The sequence below is a fragment of the Prunus avium genome, chromosome 2, assembly GCF_965620075.1.
Source record: "Prunus avium chromosome 2, drPruAviu1.hap1.1, whole genome shotgun sequence".
Lineage (NCBI taxonomy): Eukaryota > Viridiplantae > Streptophyta > Magnoliopsida > Rosales > Rosaceae > Prunus > Prunus avium.
The window spans coordinates 12,910,362-12,923,687 of NC_142285.1; positions in this window are offsets into that span (position 1 = coordinate 12,910,362).

A 13,326-nucleotide genomic window follows, 5' to 3' on the forward strand; every position below is an offset into this window, starting at 1 on the left:
CTCATTGGCCTCGCCGTTCTCGGTGCGCGGTATATGAACAAAGAAAATTCTAGAAAATCCATCGGCCGTGTTGAGGGCCGTCACATAATACATGGGTAAATTCTCGCTCGTGCATTGGTATTCCCCAATCAGTTGGTTAATCACCAGCTGAGAGTCGCCGTAGACCAAAACACGGGTTGCCTTCATTTCTTTCAAAATCTCGAGACCGATGATGAGCGCTTCGTACTCAGCCTGATTATTAGTGCATTTGAAGTCGAGTTGGAATGCGAACTGCCATTTTTGCCCTTGAGGAGATTCGATCACGACTCCGGCTCCTGACCTGGCCTCGGTGCTGGAGCCGTCGAAGTACATGGTCCAATAATTCTTTTCCATGCGGGCCATACCGATCTCGACCTCCAACTCCTCTTCTTGTCCCTGGGCCGGGTGATGAGCTAGGAAATCGGCCAATGCCTAACCCTTCACCGATTTCTGAGCTACGCATTGAAAGGTAAATTCGGATAATGCCATCGTCCACTTCCCAATTCGGCCGCGTATGATCGGCCGAGTAAGCATATATTTGATGAGATCGGTCTTGGAGATGATTTGAACGACCGAAGGAAGCATATAATGCCGCAACTTGGTGGCCGCGAAATAAAGTGCTAGGCATAATTTCTCGATTGGCGAATAGTTTAATTCGGCCGTGTTGAGGGTGCGGCTTAGATAGTGCACCGCTTGTTCGCAGCCAGACTCGTTGTTCTGAGCCAGCAGACAGCCGATAGAGCCCTCTGAAGCCAAAATGTAAAGCCTCAATGGTTTCCCTCTTTTTGGCGGCATAAGGACCGGCGGTTGGGAAAAATATTTCTTGATGTCGTCGAGGGCCGCCTGATGCTCTGTCCCCCATACGAACCGTTCCGTGTCTTTCAGTTTGAGCAACGGAGCCAACGGCCTGATTTTCCCTGCCAGATTGGATATGAATCGTCTCAAAAAGTTGACCTTGCCGAGAAATGACTGGAGCTCCTTCTTGGTTCTTGGCGGAGGGGCTGCCATAATGGCCGTAGCTTTATTTTTATCTACCTCGATTCCTCGTTGGTGAACCAAGAAACCAAGGAAATTCCCGGCGGTGACGCCGAAAGCACATTTCTTTGGGTTCATCTTTAGGCCATGTGCTCGCATTCGGTCAAAAGCTTGCCGGAGATGTTCTCAATGGTCGGCTTTGGATGGGGACTTTACAACCACGTCGTCAATGTAGACTTCAACGGTCCGGCCTATGAGGTCGTGGAAAATTAGGTTCATAGCTCGCTGATATGTTGCGCCGGCATTCTTTAGGCCGAATGGCATGACTACCCACTCATAGGTTCTGATTGCTCCTGGACACCTAAACGCCGTTTTGTGGACATCCTCCTCGGCTACGAAAATCTGGTTGTAACCCGCATGGCCGTCCATGAAAGACAAGAGTTCGTGCTTGGCGGCCCCGTCCACTAGGAGGTCTGACATCGGCACGGGGTATTCGTCCTTTGGGGTTGCGAGGTTCAGATTTCGGTAATCGGTGCAAACCCTCAAAGCCCCAGTCCTTTTTAAAACTGGTACAATGTGTCTGCCGCGCAAATCTCACGGCCTGGAGTTCCGGGCCGAGGGGATGTGCGTTAACACAGGGTTTCCTGCTTTTGGGTGCGGTGCGGTTGTGCGCGGGCGTGCCAGCACGGTCTACCGTGCGTCGATGTGTTGATGAGTGGTGGATGGATAAGTGTGCGCCTGTTTGATCTGTCTTCCTGGTCAAACGATTGTTGCCGAGAGAGGAACTGGTCTCGGCTGTTAGGTTCACGGCCTGAACTACAAGGCCGGCGCACTGCTCAGGGAGCGACGGTCGTATGATATATGGGGTGAGTGAACGAACAACAAGGATGGTGCTCCGGCGCCTTGAAAATCAAGGGTCGTATGACATATTGATGAATGGATTTTCCTTACAATCTACCACTACTCCTAGGAAAGCAAGTAAAGATATTGAAAGTGCATTACAGGAAAAAATAAGTTGCTCCGTGGGAGGCTTTGTTTTGGTGTTGAACCCTTTGAATGTAGCTCGAGTCTTGTATTTATAGGAAGAGTCCCTGGATGAGTAATCGAGGCTGAATTTACGCATAGTGGAGTCTGATTAGCGCAAGTGGGCAGTCCAATCGACATTTGGGATCGTGAAGCATGGTGGTGTGACCCCAGAAATCCCGGTGAATCTCGGTCGCCGCTCTCGATCGTGGATTCTGAACCTCTGGCCGTGGAGATGCATTTATGGCCTGGATCGCTGGTGAACCAATATCTCAGGCTGTCAGAATTCTTGTGAGAATGTCCACGTCTAATCACTCTGATCCTCATCACCAAATCCTGACTTCAGTCACTTCCCACCTTCCCTCATGCATTAAATGCTTCTTTGTGGCCAATGGGTTTGCTGCATTAAACAGGCACTACTTCATTAAATGAAGCCTGGGACCCTGCTGTCACGTGATGATTTGCCTTTAATGCCTTGGCCGCAATTTTGTTCGGCCTCGGCCTCGGCCTACTCTTGAGGCCGAGATGATCATGCCTTGGCATTTCTTCTTTTATTTTTAGGAAGGCGAAATACCCTGGCGAAACGCTGCGTTTCAGCTTCTGCGAACAAGTGCAAGGGCCGAGAGAAGGGGCTCCCTCGGCCAGCTCATGGCCGAGATTTATCAGGCACAAACATTGCCCCCATATCCCTGGATTCTTCGGCCTCGGCATGGGTAGGGGCCGAATGGATTCCAAAGGATGGACCCTTTGCAATCCTTCCTGAAGTGATTGACAACTGTGGCATTAAATGCGCAGGCCAGTCGGCGCATTTAATGCTTCAAGCACGTCGTGTAGGCCATCATTGCCCAGGGCGTCGCTTCGCTTTGTCAGAGGAAGCGACGTCCTCTGGGCTTTTGACACGTCGTTCCGCCTGTTGAGCGTGCTGACAGAACATTACGTCTCTCGAGAGAGACACACCCTTTCGTTTCGAATTCTAGTGCCAATATAAAAACCCAGACTTCTTTGCTTTCTCCTTACGCTTTCAAAATCCTCAGACGCCCACGCTTTGCCAAAGACCCATTTCTCCAAACTTCAAAACCCATCAAACCTTCGCACCTCCAAGGTTACCAGAGAACCCCTCGTGAGCTCGCGATTTTCCCAGAAACTACAGACCTTATTCCCCCCTTTAAACACTCATCTTAAACCTGCTCCAATGGCCTCCAATACCCCCACCTCTGTTGAAGTTCGGTCCCAAACCTTCCAAACCGAATTCGAGGCTATTTGCCGAGATATTCAGGGCTCGATCCTCCCTGACATCATCATGCCCTGGGCCGATGACGATGGCGCCTCCACTGATTCCTGCGTTCTCGGCCCCTCCATCAATGGCGGAATGCCAGAGAGGCTTGTGGCCCATCTGAAGAACAATCTGGTGGATCTCTCGGCCTTCGACGGGGGAGACTTCCAGGACTGGAACGTCCTCAGGCCGCAGCAACAGTGGCCAACCGTGACCCCAGACTGGGAAAAATGGCTGCCGAGGATGGAGCATTTCTTCGTTCAACAATGGAAGGATCAAGGCATCTACCACCTGATCAAGTTATTCGATCGGCCGCTGGTCATGGATCGGTCGCTCTTGGCCGCGGCCCTGTGCTTCTGGTCGTCGGCCACCAACACCATGAACTTTCGGTTCAGCACGATGACGCTGACCGTTCTAGACATGGCCGCCCTGTTCGGCCTGTCCCCCCTCGGCGTGGAAGTGAACGCCGCCCTTGTTGCTCCCGAGGTGGAAGGGAGCTTTAAGGCTACGTGGCCTACTCTTGCGAGAGTTGCTGGGAGCAAGGCGAAGAACATGCTCAACTACTCCAGCTTCTACAGCAACTTCGGCGTAGAAGACAGCGTTGAAGACGACGCCATTGCCCCTCTCGGCGAGGTTGAACATGCCGCCCTGCTGCAAGTTCGTGTTTTGCACCTAGGCGAATAAGGTCACCCTGGAGTTCGCCCACCTGGCTGATTACCTAGCGCAGGGCGGTAGGTTAGCACTCGGCCCATTCCTGCTCGGCCATATCTACCACACGCTTCATGACATCGTTACCGATGGGATGAAGCCGAAGCACGGTGGTCCACTGTGGGCCTTCCAGTTCTGGCTGCAGGCCTACTTCCCCGAGCTGAGGGGAGTGGCCGCTCCCCAAGACACTGAGCCGCTGGCCAACGCATTTGCTCGGGCCCCCAAGAAGCATAATGTCATGCCCTTCTGCTACAAATTCTTTTACAGCTTGGCCGAGAGAACTGGTACGCAGTTCCGAGTCTGCCTTGCTCGGCCGTTCCCTCTGTTCCTGACCCACGACCTCTCCGTCATTCCTGATGTTGAGACGGAGAACGATCTGAAGGAGATCTGGGGCTCCTTCCTGGTTTCGCGAGACCTCCATTGCGGTCTGTCCAAGGCTGGGGCCGAAGTGTATCTGCCGAACCTCGTGGCACGGCAGTTCGGCCTAATCCAGATGGCCCCACTCCTTCCTCTGTCAACCAACCGGCTATCGTCCTGGAGGGCCGACGTCTCCCAGCAGCATGGTGTGGCTGAGATCACCTTCCAGCTCCAAAAGGGAATGACCTTCCTGACTCTGACGCCTTGGTCGCGCCGCAATGCGTATGACGAGGATGGAAGGGTCTGGTATGAGGAGTGCATCTCGACCAGATTTATTCGGCCTATTGAAGAGGCCGTGAGGGCGGCCCTGACGAATGCAGATTGGGACCCTCTCACCCCCAAGGGCAGCAACGTGAAGAAGGTATCAGCTGGGCTGCCTCGGTCAAGTGCCCCGGCCGTGGTCACCCCCAGGGTACCGGCCCCTCCCTTGGCTAGATCAGCGGCCGTGGCTTCCACCGCGGCCCCATCATCGACCATGGCCCCAGCTCCCAGGGTGACGCCTGTGGTGGGGGTTCGCAAAACGCTGGCGCAGAGGACCGTGCCGGGCTCCCCAACGTCTCGACCATCCACTGCTGCTGGTAGGCCCTGCTTATTTTTCTTTTTATCATTTATTCTTCACCGGCCGCTCTAAACCACTTCTGTCTCTGGTCATCTGACTCTTGTCTTTTTTCCTTGTATACACAGCCTCGGGTCGCAAGAGGAGTCGAGAGACGTCAGGTACTGAGGCCGCTCCAGCCCAGAGTGCCGCGGTCGAGATGGCGGCCGTGCAGCGGCCGAGGAAGAGGACCCTTTTTACCTCCTCGGAGGGCAGAGGTGAAGAGGAGGCTCCTTCCGCGACTGTGAGTGAGGCCCCTCCTGCGACCGTAAGTACCACTCCCTGGCATCCTTTTTTTCCCTTTTTTGTGCATTCTGGTAATTTGGTTCTTTCCTCAGGACGTGGTAATAGTCGAGGAGGAGGCTACGGTCGAGGTGCCGTTCGTAAAGGAGGCGGCCGCTGCCCACATGGTGGTCGAGGAGGCGGGAGCCGCAGAGGCGACGGCTGAGGGGGTGGCCACTGCCGAGGAAGTGGCTGAGGCGCTGGATGTTGATATTGCGCCCACAGAGGTGTCGCCCGCCGAGGAGGCTGCAGAGGGGGCGACCGAAGAGATCGCCGAGGAAGTGGCCGAAGAGGCCGCTGAGGGAGCTGCCGAAGAGGCTGCCGACGAGGGCGGCGAGGAGGCCAATGAAGAGGCCGCTGAGGAAGTAACCGATGAGGCCGCCGAAGAACCTGCTGTGGACGTGCCAAGTAGGTCTTTGACGTCCACCCCTCGTCGCCCAAGCGGCATCTCCTTTCGCTCGGTAAGAATCCACTTTCAATATACTTGGCTTTATTGTTTTCTTTTGATCTGTTCTACACTTCTGACCGAACTGTTTGTCTCTAGCCTCCCCAATCGTCGCCGCTGCTGGCCATGGTTGCCGCGACCATGCCGCCTATGCCGTCGTTCCAGGACCCAACGGTCGTGGCCGAGCCAGTGATGACTAGAGCCACGGTCGTGAGTGTGCCTAGCCTCCTGCGAACTACTTCGGCGGTGATGACCGACCTTTTGCTCCCCGTGAGTATTCGGCCTCCTTTTTGTTTATCCCTTTATGTCCTAGTTAATTATCTCTTACCCTTACTCCCTCTTATGTTCAGGAAACCACATCCTCCGACGATCTTGATGAGTTATACGCCAGCCTCCATGAGGAAGGGGGAAGCTCGGCCTCGGCTCCTCTGGACGAGGATTCCAAGACCGTCATTGAATGGCTCCGGGAGTTTCTTCTCCTTTATGTTCGGCAGATGACCGCTGCTGGGTCGATTTCGGACTTTAGGTCCTGCTTGGATACGGCCATGGCGCTCGGTCTACTCGACTCGGCTCAACTGGATGAACTGCAAGCCCGCCTGGCCGAAGGCGAGGAGATGATCGGCCGGTATGCTGAAGCCGTCACGCGGATGGCCGAGGGGAGCTCGCTCGAGCAGGATCTGGAGGCAATTAAAGAACAAGTTCATCCTGCAATGGCTCGATTGAAAGAAAATGACCTCGTCGTCCAACGAGAGAATGAAGAGCTTGCGGAGGTTGAGGCCCAGATTACCGAGCTCCAGGCTCGCCGAGATCTCATCCTCCAACGCCGAGATGGCGCGGTCGCGGGCGGGAGCGAGCTGAAATCCTCGGCCAAGCGAATCCTCAAAGCAGCTACTGAGACGAAGAAGGCCCTGGCCGAGCGGAAGCTGATTCGAGCGAGATGGCAGGCGGACATCAACGGTGGGGACATCGCTTGGAGAAGGATCACCTGCCTGATCTGGGGGATGTTCAGCGAAGGGGTCTAAGAGGGCGAAGAGCGACCATCTCAACTATTTTTTTTTTCTTTTTGGGATGTAAATAAATAACCACATACAATTTTAAATTATTTACACATAGTTTATCTTTTGTTTTATTTCGGCCGTGGCTGGCCGTTCTCTGTTTGTCAATAATGCCCCCCTTTTGTTTAAATACAAGGGCCTTCTTTTCTGAAAAGCTAGATGTATGTTGTTGTTTTGTTTTGACCGCGCCGTTCGCTTACCTTGGTCGCCTACCTTCCTCTTTTCTTCTTTTTGACTTTTTTGTCGTAGGTCCTCGGCGCCATCTTCTTTTGAATTTGCGCCGAATTGTAGGCGTCGAGTTCCGACTGTTCTGAATTCTCTGAGCTCCTGGGCCTTATCTGCGAGTGGCCCTTCTTCTCTTGGCCATGTTGCCCGGTACTTTGAGGAAAACGAACCTTCTGCTTTGATATTTTACCAGGGTCATGGCCGTTGGCCAAGACATAAGGGGTTATACCCACGGCCGAAATTTCTGAGATACGGCGTGCCCAAAAAACCTTAGGAAATAAATCGTGCGCATTGCTAAGTTCCTTTGACAGATGCGGCCTTGGGTAATCTGGTACCCCCAGCTCTCTCTTTATTAAATCGTCTTTCACGATAGGCCGGATGTCTTCAAACTGAAACCCTTGAACAGGCCTACTTTGTTGCGCAACGTTCCGCAGCCATCCCGGCTGGGCTGTTTGAACAGAGGGTTCGGCGGCGTTGACCGAGCCAGGTAGTCTCTGGGAAACGCCGTAGACTTGGCCGAGATAATCTCGGTTGGCTGGCCATCGAGGTATGGTCACCTGACTCTGCTGATCTGTATCACAAAGGGAACCTAGGCGCGTTTGCATTGACGTCTAACCGGCCGAATCGTGCATTTGCAATGATAGTGCAACAGTCATGCCTTTTTGCTCGCACCGTTGCGGTAACACTTCGGTCATACTGCTTTGGGCGGAATGTACTTGATCGGTCAAACTATGGGTTGGGCCGAATTGCTCGGCCGTAGATACCGTAGGACTCCTCCTGAATGCTTTGGCTAGAGCGTGGAGCGGGCTACATGCTCTCTTTGCCGGTTGGTTTGGTTCGGGACTCGCCCTTGAGGGCTGGGACTGCCCCCAGCCGTTTGTCGGCGGCAAAGAATGCTGGCCGTAGCCTAACGCTGGGGTACGGGAAAAGACGCCAAGGTTGCCGCTTTCACCGTAACACTCAATCCTTTCACGTTCCTGGCTTCTATGTCCGGCCCCAGGGGGTGTTGCGGGCGAAGTCGCCGGCATTCTTTCTTGGGAAAGCGTTCGCAGCTCTGAAGAGAATCTGTCCATCGTGGCCATGAAGGACGTCTCCATCCTGCAAGCCTGCCTGGACATCAAATCCTCCATTACTGCTTGTTCCTGTATGGACTCGGCCGTAAGATCCGTCATTACTGGAACGCTGGCCGAGATCAGGACCGTATGTTCGGTCTCGATACTTGTGATTGGTGAGATGGACTCAGGACTCTCAGAAATCATTTCGACTGCTTTGTTTTTGAGCTTTGCCTGTGCCCTAGTTTCCACCATGAGTTTTTGACAAAGGTCCCACTGGGCGTGCCAAAAGTGTCTGCCGCGCAAATCTCACGGCCTGGAGTTCCGGGCCGAGGGGATGTGCGTTAACACGGGGTTTCCTGCTTTTGGGTGCGGTGCGGTTGTGCGCGGGCGTGCCAGCACGGTCTACCGTGCGTCGATGTGTTGATGAGTGGTGGATGGATAAGTGGTGCACCAGTTTGATCTGTCTTCCTGGTCAAACGATTGTAGCCGAGAGAGGAACTGGTCTCGGCTGTTAGGTTCACGGCCTGAACTATGTCTGCCGCGCAAATCTCACGGCCTGGAGTTCCGGGCCGAGGGGACGTGCGTTAACACGGGGTTTCCTGCTTTTGGGTGCGGTGCGGTTGTGCGCGGGCGTGCCAGCACGGTTTACCGTGCGTTGATGTTTTGGTGAGCGTTGGATGGATAAGTGGTGCGCCTGTTTGATCTGTCTTCTTGGTCAAACGATTGTAGCCGAGAGAGGAACTGGTCTCGGCTGTTAGGTTCACGGCCTGAACTACAAGGCCGTTGAATGGTGGTGTTGGTGGTGGGTTTTGGGCGGTGCTCCGGCGCGCTGCTCAGGGAACGACGGCCGTGTGATATATGGGGTGAGTGAGCGAACAAACAGAGATGGTGCTCCGGCGCCTTGAAAATCAAGGGTCGTATGATATATTGATGAATGGATTCTGCTTACAACCTAACACTACTCCTAGGAAAGCAAGTAAAGATATTGAAAGTGCATTACAGAAGAAAATAAGTTGCTCCGTGGGAGGCTTGTTTTGGTGTTTGAACCCTTTGAATGTAGCACGAGTCTTGTATTTATAGGAAGAGTCCCTGGATGAGTAATCAAGGCTGAATTTACACATAGTGGAGTCTGATTAGCGCAAGTGGGCAATCCAATCGACATTTGGGATCGTGAAGTATGGTGATGAGACCCTAGAAATCCTGGTGAATCTCGGCCGCCGCGCTCAATCGTGGGTTTTGAACCTCTGGCCGTGGAGACGCATATATTGCCTGGATAGCTGGTGAACCAACATCTCAAGCTGTCAGAATCTTTGTGAGAATGTCCACGTCTAATCACTCTGATCTTCATCACCAAATCCTGACTTCAGTCACTTCCCACCTTCCCTCATGCATTAAATGCTACTTTGTGGCCAATGGGTTTTGCTTCATTAAACAGGCACTACTTCATTAAATGAAGCCTGGGAGCCTGCTGTCACGTGATGATTTGCCTTTAATGCCTTAGCCGCAAATTTGTTCGGCCTCGGCCTCGGTCTATGCTTGAGGCCGAGATGATCGTGCCTTAGCATTTCCTTCTTTTATTTTTAAGAAGGCGAAGTACCCTGGCGAAACGCTGCGTTTCAGCCTCCGCAAACAAGTGTCAGGGCCGAGATAAAGGGCTCCTTCGGCCTGCTCATGGCCGTGATTTATCAGGCACAAACATTGCCCCCACATCCCTGGATTCTTCGGCCTTGGCATGGGTAGGGGCCGAATGGATTCCAAGGGATGGACCCTTTGCATTCCCTTCTGAAGTGATTGACAACTGGGGCATTAAATGCGCAGGCCAGACGGCGCGTTCCGTGCATTTAATGCCTCAAGCACGTCGCGCAGACCATCATTGCCCAGGGCATCGCGTCGCCTCGTCAAATGAAACGACGGTCACTGTCATAACTTCGCGTGCTCTGAGTGCGTTGTCAGGCCGTTTCATCTTTCGAGATCAAACCTCCGTTTTGAGCTCCAGTGCTAGTATAAAAACCCAAACTCCTTTGTATTTTCCTTCACACTCCCAGGCTTCCTGAACTCATCAATTTTTCTTTGAAGGTTCATACTGTCCTTCCCCAGTTACTTCACCCTCGTTCCTCAAACTTAACAGTATAATCCAGCGAGCTTTTTCTTGCTTCAATCGCTCTGGAACCTTTTTTTGACTCCTGGGTTTCGGCCTGGGCTTCGCCCTCCCTTATTACCAACTGTCTTAATGATCCTTATTGCAGCTTCCTCCAAACCAAGGAGCCAAACCTGCTGAGTCGCATGACTGGGCAATTTGGCCTGGTCCAGATGACTTGGCAGTTTGATGACCTCGACGTGGCCGAATCTGTGCGGCCGAATACCCGGATTGCACCCATGGCCGGAGCGATGGCCTTTATCAAGGCTGAAGTGATGGTTTCTACTATAACCGGAATGACGACCGCTTACCATGTCCGGAGTGATGGCCGCAGTCACGGTCTGAACGACGGCCGCTGTTACCGCAGGAATGGCGACTGCTTACCACGGCTAGAATGGCAGTGGCCATCCGTGTCCGGAGTGACGGCCCATGCGCCTCCCATGGCCTGGAGTGAGGCCCGGGGCGTAGGCTGGCCGTGGATGATGACGACGTAGGTAGCGAAGGTCCTGCCTCGGGGGGAAACGTCTGATCGTCTCGCAGAAAGGACCGAGGAGCCGAAGCGCGTAGATTTTAGGGTGTGACTTTTCTTATCTGTTTGTACTCGGCCAGGACCTGGCCGTCTTTTTGTAAATGCACCCTCTTTTCATCCTAAATGAATAAAATAAAGTATGGTTTCTTTTAATTTGTCTTGGTTACTTTGTATACCCCGCTTCGTCGTTTGCAAATCTCACAACCCTTCCGCGGCCGTCTCCCATAATGACGGGATATACCTCTTTAGATATTGGCCATTGATCGGCAAGTTGTGCCGTTCCCCATCTCTATCTTTCAACTGAAATGCACCTCGGCCAAGAATTCGCTCGATGATGAACGGTCCTTCCCAGTTGGGCGAGAATTTGCCGAACCGAGGGTCCTTTGTCCCAATAGGAAGTACGGCTCGCCAAACTAGGTCGCCTTCGGCGAAAGCCTTTTGCTTAACCCTTTTGTTGTAAGCCCTCGCCGCGATTTGCTTTTGCGCCTGCATCAAGTTGTAGGCATCGAGTCTAGATTGCTCTAAATCTTCCAAATCCTGAGCCATGGCTTGCGCATAACGCTCCTTCTCATGCCGAGGCTTCTCGGCCACGCGGAGAGACCGAACCTTTAACTCCATCGGGACGATGGCGTCGTGACCGTAGGTTAAGGCGTAAGGAGATGTGCCCGTGGCCGACAGCTTTGAGGTTCGATAAGCCCAAAGAGCTTCGGGGAGTAAGTCGTGCCACGCCCTAGGCTTTTCCTCGATCATCTTCTCTAGGATGCCCTTGATTACTTTGTTACTTGCTTCGGCCTGTCCGTTGGATTGAGGGTAGTAAGGTGTTGAGTGGATCAATTTGATCCCCATCCTTTCAGTGTATTCCCGCGTCTCGGCCGATGCGAATAACGGGCCGTTGTCGGCCGTGATAGTCTCTGGAATACTGAACCGATGAACGATGTGTTTATCAAAGAATTTGACCACCTGTGCGCTGGATATTGACCGATAGGACTCGGCCTCGACCCATTTGGTGAAATAGTCGGTCGCCACTAAAATCCAAGCGTGTTGGTTGGACGCGGCCGGATGGATTTTTCCGATGATATCCACGGCCCACCCTCTGAATGGCCATGGTTTGGTAACCGGGTGGAAGGCTTCGGCCGGTACCCTTTGTATGGGGCCGTAGATTTGACACTTGATACATCCCCTTGCATACTCTATGCAATCTTTCAGAATGGTCGGCCAGTAATAGCCGTGCCTCCGGACCAACCACCTCATCTTGACCCCAGACTGATGAGCACCACAAATCCCCTCGTGAGACTCACTCATGATGACCTTGATGTCCTTGGCGCTAGGACATAGGAGCAACAAACCGTCTGATCCCTTTCGGTACAGCTCATTCTGATAAATCAAATAACACCGAGCTTGGAACCGCGTAGTCCTTTCATGGCTGCCAGAAGGGTTACGTAGATACTTCACTATGGGGTAGCGCCAATCGGCCTCGGCCGTGTCGATCTCATCGGTGATGTCGACCGAAAACACTTGCGCTGTCATTCCTCGCTCGGTCAAGGCTGGCAAGGTGCGTCTCTCGATTCTTATCACACGATCACGGTCAGTGCTTGGGATGTTTACGCCAGACGCTACCTGGGCCATCTCATTGGCCTCGCCGTTTTCGGCGCGCGGTATATGAACAAAAGAAATTCTAGAAAATCCATCGGCCGTGTTGAGGGCCGCCACATAATATACGGCCAAATTCAAACTCGTACATTGGTATTCCCCGGTTAGCTGGTTAATCACGAGCTGAGAGTCGCCGTAGACCAAAACACGTGTTGCCTTCATTTCTCTTAAAATCTCGAGACCAATGATGAGCGCTTCGTACTCAGCTTGATTATTAGTGCATTTGAAATCGAGTTGGAAAGCAAACTGCCACTTCTGCCCTTGAGGGGATTCAATCAGAACTCCGGCTCCTGACCTGGCCTCGGTGCTGGAACCGTCAAAGAACATGGTCCAAAAATTCTTTTCCATGCGGGCCATACCAATCTCGACTTCCAACTCCTCTTCTTGTCCCTGGGCCGGGTGATGAGCCAGAAAATCAGCCAAAGCCTGACCCTTGACCGATTTCTGAGCCACGTATTGAAAGGTGAATTCGGACAATGCCATCGTCCATTTCCCGATGCGGCCGCGGATGATCGGCCGGGTAAGCATATATTTGATGAGATCGGTTTTAGAAATGATCTGAACAACCGAAGGAAGCATATAATGCCGCAATTTAGTGGCCGCGAAATAGAGGGCTAGGCATAGTTTTTCGATCGGTGAATAGTTCAATTCGGCCGTGTTGAGGGTGAGGCTCAGATAGTGCACTGCTTGTTCTCGCCCAGACTCGTTGTTCTGAGCCAGCAGACAGCCGATAGAACCCTCTGAAGCCGAAATGTAAAGCCTTAATGGTTTCCCCCTTTTCGGCGGCATCAGGACCGGCGGTTGGGACAAATATTTCTTGATGTCGTCGAGGGCCGCCTGATGCTCTGCTCCCCATACGAACCGCTCGGTGTCTTTGAGTTTGAGCAAGGGAGACAACGGCCGAATTTTTCCCGCCATATTAGAAATGAAGCGTCATAA